Raw genomic sequence first — 14739 nt, 5'->3', positions numbered from 1 at the left:
GTGACCCTTCCTCTGCATCTCCCACTATGGGACCTAGAGGACAAGAGAAAATAGATGCAAAAATGAAGTTCACACTGACTGCTATGCTCTTGTCTCTGACTCAGGACTCACCAGTCTCCTGCTAACATCTATGAAACTGTGGCAAGCTAAAATGATTAGTTGCATTAAGGCAAAAATCTCATACCTCCAAAAGTTTTGCTAGTGATTTTCAAAGAAATACTTTTCTTTCTTCCTTCCTTCCTTTCTTTCTTTCTTTTCGTAAGAGTACTTCTAGATACAAAACATGGACTCTTATTACAACAAATAATTAATTATACATTTTACTTATTTTTTGAAAAAAGTATCTAGCAAACCTTAAAATTTTGTGAATGGTTCTAAAAATTTTAGAGGTGCACAGACACATACACCTTAATACGTACTACTTCAAAAAATTCTATAATATGTTTAAAAAGAAATAATCAACATTATTGATGAACATATGCCTATCATTCATATTTCCAAGCAAGTAATTTAATTTGAAAGAAATGGGTTTAAAGCCAAAAGAAGCATTTTTTGTTTTCCATCCATTTATTTAAAAAAACTTATAGTGCTAAGGTTATTTGATTCATTGTATAGATTCTTATTCATAAGTGAAATTATGACTAAGAATAAAATCATTACTAAGCTAGTTCACTTATCTTGATGTTATAAATCAAAGACACACACATGTATGTATGTGGAAAATATGTAATTTGGGGGAATCTGTATTTTTAAAATATTTGTAGGTTTTAAGAAAGGACTCATCTTCTATAATGTAATTCAGATGTACATTATAGGAGTTGCAACATGTTTCATTTCCAAAACCTCCACTTTTAAGGAACTAGCCTAAGAATATAATTAAAAACAGAAAATGATGTAAGCAAAGTATTATATAACACATGTATCTTCAACAGGATAAAATTATAGGAATTCTGGGGCACCTGGGTGGCTCAGTGGGTTGGGCCACTGCCTTTGACTTGGGTCATGATCTCAGGGTCCTGGGATCGAGTCCCATGTTGGGCTCTCTGCTCAGCGGGAAGCCTGCTTCCCCCGCCTCTCCGCCTACTTGTGATCTCTCTCTCTCTGTCAGATAAATAAATAAAATCTTTAAAAAAAAACAACTATAGGAATTCTGCATATCTCACAGTCAAAATATTGTAAAAATACACATATTTAACATCTGAGTCTATTAACAATTATTTGTACTAAATTATGGGTGATTTTTCCATTTTTTTAAATTCTTTTCATTATGTTTGTATATTATTTGCATTAATAAAAAAGAAAACAAAAATAAAAAATTATCTCCTTCAAGTCTAAAACACCATATGATTTTTGTAATTTATAAAACAGTTAAAGATAATCATTTTCTAATTTATTTTCTTGTTATAGAAATGGGTAAAGAACTGATTATCCTTTGAAACTCCCTAGAAGTATCCAAGTATCCAAGAATAAAGTATTTAAGTAGGATGAAACAACTTAAACTTATGTGAAAAAAGGAATACTTTTTCATAATTTCAGTATATTAAAACGAAAACTTACTTTGTTTTTGTAAAGTGAAAACACATGAACATCTAGAAGTTCCTTTTATCAATTATTTTTCCCTAAATAATCTGTCCTTGTTTTCTGTCTCTCAAATCATTCTAAGTACTTTATAAACACTAACTCAGCTAATTCTCTGAGCACTTCTATGAGGTAGGTATTCTTATCTACATTCACAGATATGAAATCTGAGTCTCAGAGAATTTCATTAACTTCCCTAACGTCATATTTCTGATAAACAAGACATTTTAACTAACATAGAATTATAAATTTTGGTAATAATATTTTAACTATTAATGTTTTAAATTACATATTATATCATCAGTGGTTTGGTCAAAAGGTATATATACTTTTTTTTTTTCAAATAGTAAATTCATGAGGATATTACACTAATCAATATTTCACTTATCATTTTTATTTTATCTTAATATATATTTATTCTTTTTTTATTATTATGTTCAGTTAGCCACCATATATATTTATTCTGTGGATATAAAACATATACAATTAAGATAAAAGTAAGTTACAAAAACATTAAATAAAAAAATCCTGGAACCCTGTGATCTTCAAAATGCAAAAGATATATCCTTAGAAATATATATATTAGAAAAATTGTTCTTTAATAATGTAATAATTAGATGTATTTTTCCAACATTTCCTTATTTGAGTTTCTAACAACAGCAAATCCAGCACTGCACAAAGCCTCCCAATAATTCAGACTGAATTCAAAACTGATAGCTGACTACAAGAAGAGCATGCCTTCCACAGAGGAGAATAAAATGTCTCAGATAACATGTTAACCATGAAGAACAATTTTTGCTAACACAATGCCTTTTACCCCCATTTTTGAACAAGGGAATTGTGAGTTATGGGATACCCTGGAAAAAATGGTCTTTTCAGAATATTTCAGTATAAGCTTATGTGAGACTTTCAAATTACAGGTTTAAAAAAAAGATATTTTTGGAGCACCTGGGTGGCTCAGTGGGTTAGGCCTCTGTCTTCGGCTCAGGTCATGGTCTTAGGTCCCTGGGATTGAGCACCACCACATCAGGTTCTCTGCTCAGTGGGAAGCCTGCTTCGCCCTCTCCCTCTGCCTGCCTCTTTGCCTACCTGTGATCTCTCTCTCTCTCCGTCGAATAAATAAATAAAATCTTAAAAAAAAAGATATTTTTCATAAGCTTGCTTCATTTTATTTTAATTCTCTATGTCCTCATATAGCATTAATTTTTTTCTTTTTTAAAAAATTTTACATAGCTGTTTATTTTAATGGTTTGTAAATGACAGAGAGTTGTTCAGTGTATTTAGTCAACAAGCTACATGTAAAATAGTTAGCTTATTTTAAAATAATCAGGTGAAAGAATAAAGAAAAAAAAAGTGATGACATATGTTACTTGAGCCTCTATAGGGATACAGGTCTTTAAAGCAACTCTTGAAGGATAATCAGTTTAATAAAACCTCTGCCAACTACTTGGACTGTTAGGACAGCATTTTCTGTAAGATATTTGCTCATGTTTGATTCATTTGTAGAAGGAATCCTGCTGCTATGCTTCCTTCTAGAATCCTTGACCTTTTACTGAACTCCAGTGAGTTACTACCATTAAATGGCCTATTGCTATTTAGAACAAAGCATACAGAGACCACTAGAATGGATCAAGGGAACTCCAAATATGGTATTTCACAATTATACTGTAAGTAAGCCGAAATAATATAGAACATCAATTTTATTTTAATAGAGAAAATTGTTAGAGAAATTATATTAATTATATAATTACACAGTAATGTCATCTATATGTTTTGTGCTTTAAAAATAAAACCCTAATTACAACAGTCACAAAAGCAAAGATAGTCATTCTAGTATTAGGAAGATTAAAAAAAATCATTTTAGGCTGACCTTCTGGTTAACAAAATACTCAGATTTGAGACTTCTGCTCAGCAAGTTTCCTTGCACCTTGATTTAGTGCTCCTAAGAGATCTATGACTAGACGATTGCTCACCACAAGACTCCCTAATTTGTTCCAAATTATCACAATTAAGGAAGGAGCTTTAAAGCTTCCATCATTACACAAAAGCTGCATTTGGTTTCATAGTATTCTGCTCTGGCATTATAATTAGATAGTTTTAGGGTATTTCACTCCCTTTGAAAAATGAAAACTGGAGTAATTGGTCAACAACTGCAAAGCTATATTTAAGATATTATTCTACTCGTGGGTTATCAGAGTATTGTAATTTTGCCACAAAATTCACTCAGGATTGAAATTAATATTTTTAGTTTCCATTAAACATTAAAGTAATTTAAAATAACATTTATTGCATTTCTTAATGGAAATAGCTAATCTTAGAAAACATTCTATATTTCAGTTGAACATAAATAGTATAAACCACATTTATAATTTTTAAAACAAATTGAGAGAGCAAAGAATGGGAAATTCATAAGTAACTCTCAAATGTTTGTTAGATGATCTCAGATAATACTTGATTAGTAACCACTTAAAAGAATTTGTAATGAGAAAATAATCAGAGTAGTACACAGAGTATGTTCAACATTATATAGGAAATGTTCATAAAAACCTTATTTATAACATGTAAAATGCAGAAATCTAAATGCCTCAAAACAGGTAAATGAAGTTAAATGAACTGTATTATAGAATGCTGTAGAGACAATATAAAAACAATGACAATTCAGACTTTGAAGAATATTTTACAGAATAAAAATTTGGTTATGTATTTAAAAGGTAGTGCAGAGTGTTCTCCTAATTAACAATATCAAATATTCGGGCACCTGGGTGGCTCAGTGGGTTGAGTCTCTGCTTTCTGCTCGGGTTGTGATCTCAGGGTTCTGGGATGGAGTCCCACATGGGGCTCTCTGCTCAGCAGGGAGCCTGCTTTCTCCCCCACCTGCCTGCCTCTCTGCCTACTTGTGATCTTTGTCAAATAAATAAATAAAACCTTTAAAAAATAAAGTAAGAATATAAAATATTAAATTTCATATATTTATAGAAAATAAAAGAAACAAAAACAATGAACAATTTCTTTGCCTTGTGTGATTAATGGATTTGCTTTTTGCTTTTATACTATTTCTTTTCTTCTCTCTCCAAATCTTCAATTAATATTCTTCATAATTTAAAAATTGGAAAATACTCAAAGTACTTTACATTTTACCTTCTCTATATTGTTTTTAAACATAAAAAGAAAAGTCCTGGGTTTAGAAACTAAAAATTTCAATCTATACTGTTTATATGTCATAGAAGGAGTCATGTCTTTTTCTTTTTAGTGCCTTACTTCTGATTTGTTTATGGAACATTTACATTTACATATTGCCCTCAACTTAAATTGTAAAATTACTGATGGATTGTGAAGATGTGCCAATGACCACAATTGCCAGATTTTTAATTTCTCAAGTTAATTAGCTCGCTTTAAGTTGTAAAGTGCAATACATAAATGTTGCTGTCAAAGCAGCTTAGATTTTAGATTCCAGTTCTGTGACTTAATTACGTTAATGTATAATATAGGACAAATTAAGTGAACATTATAAAAATAGGAATAATTAAGGAACTTATTATAGTTTTTTTTTTTTTGATCTGTGTATATATGTGTGAGAAAGAGGAAAAAAAATACATTGGTTTATATACTAGTCAGGGTTCTCCTGAGAAACATAATTAACAGGAGAAATGTACATATAGAGAGAGTGAGAGAAAACATAATTAATTGGTTTTCCTGAGAGTGTAAAGTTGTTGAATCTCAGGAAAGTATCCAAAGGCAGAGCATCTGGAGACCCAGAAGAGCCAATGTTGCAGTTGAAGTTTGAAAAAAGTCCTGACATAATCTTGCTCAGGAGAAGGAGGGAATTCTTTCATTCCATTCAGGCTTTCAACCAATTGGATGAGGTCTATCAGCATGTGGAGGGCAATGTGCTTTACTAAGTTCACTGATTTAAATATTAATTTTATTCAAAAACACCCTCATAGGAGTATCTAGAATATCTGACCAGATATCTTAAGCACTGTGGCTCAACCAAGTTGGAATTAACCATCACAGTTCATGTGTCACATGATTTCTAGTAAACACTCTAGATATTGTTAATATCAGCTTTTCAGACTAATTTGGTAATCAGCTTTATGACTGGTCTTGCTTCAATAACCCTAACTAAAATTTAGCTACTTTATACACTATTTATATACTTTATAAAATAGAGCTACTTGATAAGTACTAGAAATAGGAGAATCTATAAATTTTTAAAAAGAAAAAGAGAAAGGAAGAAAACTAGGAAGGTAAGGAGGAAGGAAGGGAAAGAAGGAAAAGAAGCAGGAAAGAAACAAAAAAAGTGTACTTCTTTACATTTTTGTCTAAATTTCTTTTTTTTTTTTAAGATTTTATTTATTTATTTGACAGATCACAAGTGGGCAGAGAGAGAGAGAGAGAGGGAGAAGCAGGCTCCCTGCTGAGCGGAAAGCCTGATGCGGGACTCGATCCCAGGACCCTGGGATCATGACCTGAGCTGAAGGCAGAGGCTTTAACCCACTGAGCCACCCAGGTGCCCTTAAATTTCTTGAAGTTACAGAAATAAATATCAGGAATGTTAAAAAACTCACTTGAACTTCTTTCATATTCAAAACTGTGCCATAACCTCTCTCAAAATTTTTCAGAAATAAATACTCTCTTATTTAATATCAAAGGATAAGATAAAAAAAAATTAGTTTGCCAAACCATGGTAGTAGAACATGAATAAAATTTGTCTTTCCTGCTAAGGTTTGTATTATTAGAACTCTGTCCTTTCATGTAAGTCAGACATCTGTGGGTTACTCATCAATTCAGTGTTTTCCAGAATCTAAACAACAAGGATCTTTTCAAAAGATGTCACCTTCTTCAGAGCACACTTGAGATTTTAATGTGTCATAAACACTTCTGCTAGTTATTTGATGCTAAGATCTTCTGGTCTAGTAGATTGCAAAGTGCACCAGCTATTTTTATTTTTGAAATATTTACAAGCAGAAACTTATGTTCTTCAGGTTGCTGTCTAATTCTGCAGCAAAACTGCACTGCTATAATTTTTCTTCACCATAACTGTGAAGAGCAAATATCTCTAGGATCAGAAGTTCTCATTCTCTGTACATTCACTTGTGTACTGGCGCATATCTTCTGCTAGGTTCCTGAGGAGCAGTTTATAAGAGGTCAATCTTCTAATATTTACACGTGAAGTTCTTTATTCTGTTTTTCACTCCTCTTTTATAGCTTCCTATGCCGTTGAGAATTCCCAGGCAATTTCCATTTTTGCTCCATTGTCATTTGCATTTGGCTCCTCCAGCCCCAACCCCTGATACTTATAGCATCTTTTCATCATTCCAGGTGTTCTAATATTCTTCATAGGACTTCTTGAAATGGATTTTTTTCCCCTGCTGTGTTTGGGTTTCTATCAATCTGGAAAACCAAAACTTTCTTCTTTGGAAAATTTTGTTTTATTATCATATTGAACATTTTAATCTTTCCTTTTTCTCTGTCATTCTTTCTGTAAATTCTAGCATAATAATGCAGATGTTGTGCTTTTTGAACTGATCCTACAAGACTTGTTTCATTCATTATTTTCTTATATTTCATTTTAATATCTTGGATGTTTCCTGAGGTTTAGTCTACCATTCTGTTACTAAAGGTCCTTTAATTTCTTTCATGAACTTTCATGGGGCTTGAGGCAAAAATAAAAATGGAGAGCTGGATACTATATGTCCATATATAAAAAATTGTCAATCATGCTAACATAATCTGAAAAATACATTCTAGCCTCCTACCTTGATAAAAGGTATTATGAAACCTGGCTGGCCATATTAAAATTTGGAATTCTCAAACTCCTTGGAATTCCATGCCAAGATATAATGGTATACAGGGATAACCCTCTTCCACTCTACCACCTGACTCTCTTCTCTGCATATACCCACCTCTGTTTTACACATTATAGTGCCTCACCATATGCATGCAAACATCTCTACCACATCCAAGTTCAATCTGTATTCTTTACAAACATCTGGCCACCTTGGGCCTAGTGGGGCATACATTGGTAGCATGGTCCATATTCAGAGGAAATCTAACAAGAGCCTTGTATTATCCTGGAAAGTAGTAGTAGTAGGGCATTTGAGAGTCCTAGTTACATGGAAGGCTGGAGTGGGGTCTTAGGCTCTGGGTAGGCACAACTTTGCTCACTGAAAAGTGTTATCCTGGGAAGAGTTATGCCTTACTAAAGACAAAATAGAGTCTTCTAAAATATGGCACCAGTATAAGGTGGCCTGGTCTTACAGAAAGCTTTTAAGCAATAACTAAATTACTCCAGTCAATCTCTGTAGAGACAGTTAAGGACTGTCTACCACCCACACCAACCAAAGTCAAGAAGGGTGAATAGACTTCTACCCTTCTCAGGTTCTAAAGATATGCCCAACACACCCATCCTCCTCTTAGGTAGTGTCAGAGAATAGGTAGTAAGCCAGGGACTTCATTTTCTTGGCAGATAATAAGCTTCCTGTCCCCATCTACAGTGTTAATGCAGACCATGTGGAGAGCCTGGATTTCCACCTCCACCCAGCAGAATGAGACTCTCTTCCCATTCCCATGGTAATAGTGTCAGAGAAAGCCTGGTGGAAAGTCACAACTTTTACCACTAGCTAATGATTAATGAGGCCAGTCTGACTATGCTGTGATCCACACAATGAGCTGGAATTTCTATCTCAATCCCAGATGAGCAGAAATGAGACACCATCCCACTACCTGCGACAATGTCAGTGGAGGACAAGTTGTAAACCTGAACTTCTACCTCCGCCCGACATAACAAGGCAGCAAACATCTTTTTACTGCCAGAAGAGAATCAGAGAAAACCAGCTAAAACAGGTTTAAATAAAATCCAAAAAATCAGAATATAATATAAAAATGTTCATATTCCAATAGAAAATCACTTGTCATACCAAGAACAAAAATGATTTCAAGTTAACTGATGAAAGATAATAACTATCAACATCAAGGTGGCAGATTTGGGGAAGTATCTGTCAACTATTTTAAAGAAAAATGTAAAAATGTTTCAATAACAATTAGGAACATACTTAAAACAATGAAATGAAAGAAATACCCAGAAAGGAAATACAAAGTTTCAGTGAAGACACAGAAGATATAAAGAAGAACCAAATGGAAAATCATTTTTAAATTACAAAAATAACCAACATAAAAAAGCTCAGATGATGAATTTAACAGGTGAATGAATTATGAAGAGGAAAGCATCAGTAAACTGGAAGATGAAACATTCATAATTCATATGAATTATGTCATCTGAACAGAGAGAGGGAAAAAATAGTCTCAAAGATAGCTAGCACTCTCTTAATCCATTAGGTCTTCTATAACAGAATACCACAGGTTGGGTTGCTTATAAACAACAGAAATTTGTTTCTCATGGTTCTGGAAACTGGGATGTCCATGATCAAGGCACCATCAAACTCAGCGTATGACGAGAGCACACTTCCTGGTTTGTGGATGGAGTTCTTTTCCCTGGGTCCTCACGTGGCAAAAGCAGTGAGAAACTCTCTGGGGTTCCTTTTGTAAGAACACTAATCACTTTCTTAAGGTCCTACCTCCCGATACCATCACACTGGAGATTAGGATTTCAATATATGAATTTTGGGGTGACACAAACATTCAACCTAAGCAGGCACTAAAACAAAAGATCTAGCATTTGTGCCACTGCAGTCCTGGATCAAGAAAGTAAAGTGGATGGAATTGAAATAATCTTTGAAGAAATAATGGCTGAAAACTCAGATTTGACATGAGACAAAAATACAGATTCAAGAAACTCAGAGGATCCCAAACAAGATATACCCAAAGTAATCCATGCCATGACATAGTATAATAACATTTCTAAAAACTAAAGACAAATAATATATAAAGTGGCCAGAGTGGTCACAAGGTCACAAGATACATGGCATGTTTTTAAATTCTATATACATTTAGTGGATATGTGGACAACTACATTAGAAATATAATTTATGATTACTCAAAAATAATGGATATTATGTGTAAATTTAATAAAACATGTATAGGGCTTATATGCTACAAACTGTATAATGCTGATAAAGAAATTTAAAAAAATGTAAATAACTGGGGAGATATACAGTTGACTCTTGAACAACATGGAGATCAGGGGCAACAGACCCTCACAGTTAACTACTAATAGCCTACTACTGACCAGAAGCCTTACTGATAACACAGGCAATTAATACATATTTTGTATGTGATATGTATTATATACTATATTCTTACAATAAAGTAAACTAGAGGAAAGAAAATGTTATTAAGAAAATCATATGGAAAAGAAAATACACTTGAACTACTCTACTGCATTTATTGAAAAAAATCCACAGAAAAGTGGACCCTCACAATTCAAATGTGTCATTCAAGGGTCAACTGTATCAAGTTCATGGATTAGAATATTCAACATAGTAAAGATATAAACTTTTCATGAGTTGATTTTCAGGTTTAAGACAATTCCAGTCAAAATCCCAGAAAATTTTCTTGCCTATGTAGAAAACATTATTCTACAATTCATATGGAAATGCAAATGAATTAGAATACTTAAAATAATGCTGAAAGAAAATAAAGTGGGGGAGAGTAAGTCTGCACAATTTTTTTAAAAAAGATTTTATTTATTGATTTGACAGAGGGAGAAAGAGAGAGAGGGAACACAAGCAGGGGAATGGTAGAGGGAAAAGCATGTTTCCTGCCAAGCAGGGAACCTGATGTGGGATTCAATCCTAGGACTCGATCTTAGGACCCTGGGATCATGATCTGAGCCGAAGGCAGTCACTTAACGACTAAGCCACCCAGGCACCCCTAAGTCTACACAATTTTAAGACTTATAATAATGAAGTTATATAAATCGTGACTGTGTGGTATTCATGGAGGGACAGACATATAGATCAATGAAATAGAATACCAACCATTAATAGTTCCACATAAACATGCCCAACCAATTTTTGCTTAAACATACCAATACAATGGAGGAAAGTCATCCTCCAGTGTGGTAGAAACTGAAAATCTATAGTCAAACCCAACATAAAACAGAACAGAGCCCTTGACCTAAATTTCATACTTTACATAAAAATTAGCTAAAATGGGTCATGTGCTTAAATATAAAAATCATAAAATTTTTAGAAGAAAGCCCAGGAGAAAACAGTCAGGTTATGGGGATAGAAAAGAGTTCTTGGAGTTGACACTAAAAGCCTGATGCATTGGGGGAAAAAAAAAAAAAGAAAAGATAAATTGGACTTCATCAACATTAAAATCTGTTGCTCTACAGAAAACCCCATTAAAATATCCCTATTAAGGGGAAAGACAAGCTGCAGTGAAATGATTTAAGTTCACAAAAACCCTGTGTACATGAATGTTTATAGAAGCTTTACTCATAAAAACCCCAAACTGGACAAAACCCAAATGTTCTTCAACAACAAAATATATAAAAAAACAAAAACAAAACTGTGGTCAATCCATACCATGGAATACTACTCCTACACAAAGGAACAGAACACGGATACACTCAGTAACATGGACAAATGTCCAGAGAAGTACGCTGAGCAAAAATAACAACAATATAGAAAGCCTATAGACTATATGATGCCAATTATAGGGAATTCTTGAAATGACAAATTACAGAAATGGGGAACAGATTAGTGGTTGCCAGGGGTTAAGTCAGGTCTGGAGGTGGGACAGGGGGGATGCAGCTCTAAAAGGGCGGTGTTTAGGCTCCTTGTTATAAAGGAAAGTTTGTGATATAGTCATCTAGTCGTTTTGCAAAATGTTCTGATTGGCTGAAACTGGGTAAAGAACCACTGGATTTCTCTGTACTGTTTCTTAGGACAACTGCATATGAATCTACAGTTATCTCAAAATAAAGAGGTACATTTTAGTGGAATCATGTGGTAATGCCCTCCCTTCTTTATTCTTTACTCTGCTTTAGTAGAGTTTTAGAAGAGAGGAAGTGAACATGCTCCATTTACCACCATTAACCAGAAACCTAGTATGTTCATTTTGTCAAAATCCACAGACTTTCTGTCTTGGTTTTAGAAAAATTTATACTGTGTTGCCCAAAATAATACTTAGAAAAAAATGCAAAATCAGTATTTGGACACTTTATTATGATTGAACCTGCAGAGAGTGTTTTTGTAAAATCCCAGGGTGCCTGGATTGCTCAGTCAGTTAAGCATCTCCCTTCAGCTCAGGTCATGGTCCTGGGGTCCAGGGATGGAGCCCTGCATTTGGCTCCCCACTCAGCAGGGAGCCTGGTTCTCCTTCTCCCTCTGATGTTCCTCCTGCTTGTGCTCTCTCTCTCTCAAATTAATTAATTAATTAATTAAATATTACAAGAAAAAACTCCAGAGTCATGCTTTTATGCTTTTAATTCAATTTAATTAATATATTTTGTGTGTGTATATTCCAAAATTCATTGTTTATGCACCACACCCAGTGCTCCATGCAATACGTGCCCTCCTTAATGCGATGCTTTTAGATACAAATGTCGGTTAGGCCTGCCAAATTTGACCAGCTGAACTGAATAATTAGTAAATCTAACTTCTGTGTGGTTTAGTGTAGCCTTCAGTCCAAATCGAATTCATCTCAATCTACTTTGCAACTGTGGATAATATTTTTCATTGCTTGATTTTACAGAATCATTCCTTGCATTTAAAACAAAATGACATTGATCTTCATTAGAAATTGCAGCCATCAGAAGAAATGAAATCTTGCCATTTGCAATGATGTGGATGGAACTAGAGGGTATTATGCTGAGCAAAATAAGTCAATCAGAGAAAGACAATTATCATATGATCTCCCTGATATGAGGAATTTGAGAGGCTGAGTGGGGGTTTTGGGGGGTAGGAAAGGAAAGAAATGAAACAAGATGGGATCAGGAGGGAAACAAACCATAAGAGACTCTTAATCTCACAAAACAAACTGAGGGTGGCTGGGGGGTAGGGGTGTGTGGAGAGGGTGGTTGGGTTATGGACATTGGGGAGGGTATGCACTATGGTGAGTGCTGTGAAGTGTGTAAGCCTGATGACTCACAGACCTGTATGCCTGGGGCAAATAATACATTATATGTCAATAAAAATAATTAATTAAAAAAAAGATCACACACAAAAAAAATTACGGAGTTAAGCACATCCATCTTCTTCCATTCTTAATGATATGGCTATACAAACACATTTTCAAGACAATTTGGAGAAACTGTTAAAAGTATATTTTCTCTCCATTACTAAATGGCTAGAAAATTCTCTTTGTAATATAAAATGTTAGAGGAACATTCAAAATGAGAATGAATTTATTCCAAAACTAACAGATACAAGCAAAAAGTGTCCTGAACTCACGTACTGAAGTCCCTATTCATTCCTTGCTTTTTAACTCAGGTTCCAAGACTACATGTAAAATTATTTAAGTCATATTTTTTCAGTAATGAACATATGCTCAAACGCTCTTTTATTCAATTCCAAACTGAAACATTTATAAGAAATAAAGCGCTCCAGTAACTTTAAATCATTCCCTATAACACATGGCAATTTGAAACTATTGAGGCATTTTGTTAAGTGTTTCTCTTCCAAAGTGTTCAATGTTTAGGCATTATAAAGTTATTTATTGCAATACTTTAGATTTGTTAATATCATTTTAAAAGAAGGAGGGTTATGATATCTTATAAATCTATCAGCTAAAATAGTATAAAATATATTTAATCAATATAAAGGCCATAAAGAAGCCTATGCTGAATAAAAGAGGAACAGAAATGGAAAACAAGAACCATAAACAATTCTGAGGTCAGGCTTTTAATGACCATAAATTAAAAAACAAGAATAATAAACACATGATAGTTACTTAAAAATCCTATATATTTGGAATTAAAAATAAAAAATTAAACAAATAATCCTTCATTGGAAGAAAAATAACCCTTAGGCCAATTATAAGAGTTGAGTGCCAACTGAGGAACATGTCAAAAAAAAAAAAAAAGGGTAAAATGCCCTGTTTTTGAGTGTAAACTGGACCCAGTGATTCATTTCTTAACAATAAAGCAAGCAAAAGTGGTATTATTTCTGAGATTAATATAAAAAAAGACAATGGCTTTCATGTTACCTGCCCTCTCTTGCTTGTACACTACTGAAGTAAGCTGCCATGTTGTAAACTGCCCCATGGATATGCCAAGATAGCATAGAACTGAGATTACCATCCCACTAGCCACAAAGAACTGAATTCTGCCAGCAGTTCGGTTTGTGGTTTTGGAGCACAGACTTCCCAGTAATGACTTCAGAAGAGATTGTGCCCCCCCTGCTATCAGCTGGACAGTAATCTCATGAGAAACTTTGAGCCACTAAACTATGCAGGATTTCTGATCCATATAAACTGAGATAATGTTTGCTGTTTTAAACCACTAAGTCGGTTAATTTATTAACATCAATAGATAGCTAAAATACATAAGTACAGCATACTATATGAAAGTAAAAACAAACAAAAAAAATAAATGCACTAAAATGTTCAAATCAAAAGCTGGTAAAAAAAAAGAGTAAACAGGAAAGCAGAAATAAATGCAATAATAAAGGGATTATAAGATATAATGACTAACTAGCAACAGAAATTTGATTAATAAAGCTAAAAACTGACACTTTGAAATATATTAGTATTCTATCTTACTAACAAGAAATGTCAGGAAAAAAAGGTGTTTAAAATAAAAATGCAGAATAAAAGGGAGGAAAACAGAGTAATAACAGATTAAAACATAACAAAGGAATATTATAAATATTAATACCAGAATCAATTTGAAAAGTTAGACAAGCTGCATTAATTTATTGAAAAACACAAAACGCTTAAATTGGTAAAGAAAAAAATGAAAAAAAAATGAGTAGTCTTATAATCATTAGTGAAATTTGAAATGTTGAAAATATCCAGGCTCAGACAATATTGTGTGTGTGTTTTACCAAGATTTTGAGGAGTGGTACTTTGTGAGTTAACATTTTGCGTACTAACACAAGTGGTTGTAAAACAGAAAAATGGTTAAAGTTGATTAATTTTATGGGAGTAAGACAAACTTCATTCTAAAACTAGATAAATAGGGGTGCTTGGGTGGCTCAGTGGGTTAAAGCCTCTGCTTTCAGCTCAGGTCATGATGTCAGGGTCCTGGGATCG

The sequence above is a fragment of the Mustela nigripes genome, chromosome 15 (genome assembly GCF_022355385.1).
Source record: "Mustela nigripes isolate SB6536 chromosome 15, MUSNIG.SB6536, whole genome shotgun sequence".
NCBI lineage: Eukaryota > Metazoa > Chordata > Mammalia > Carnivora > Mustelidae > Mustela > Mustela nigripes.
The sequence above is the reverse complement of the archived record's forward strand: the minus strand, read 5'-3'. Positions refer to the sequence as shown.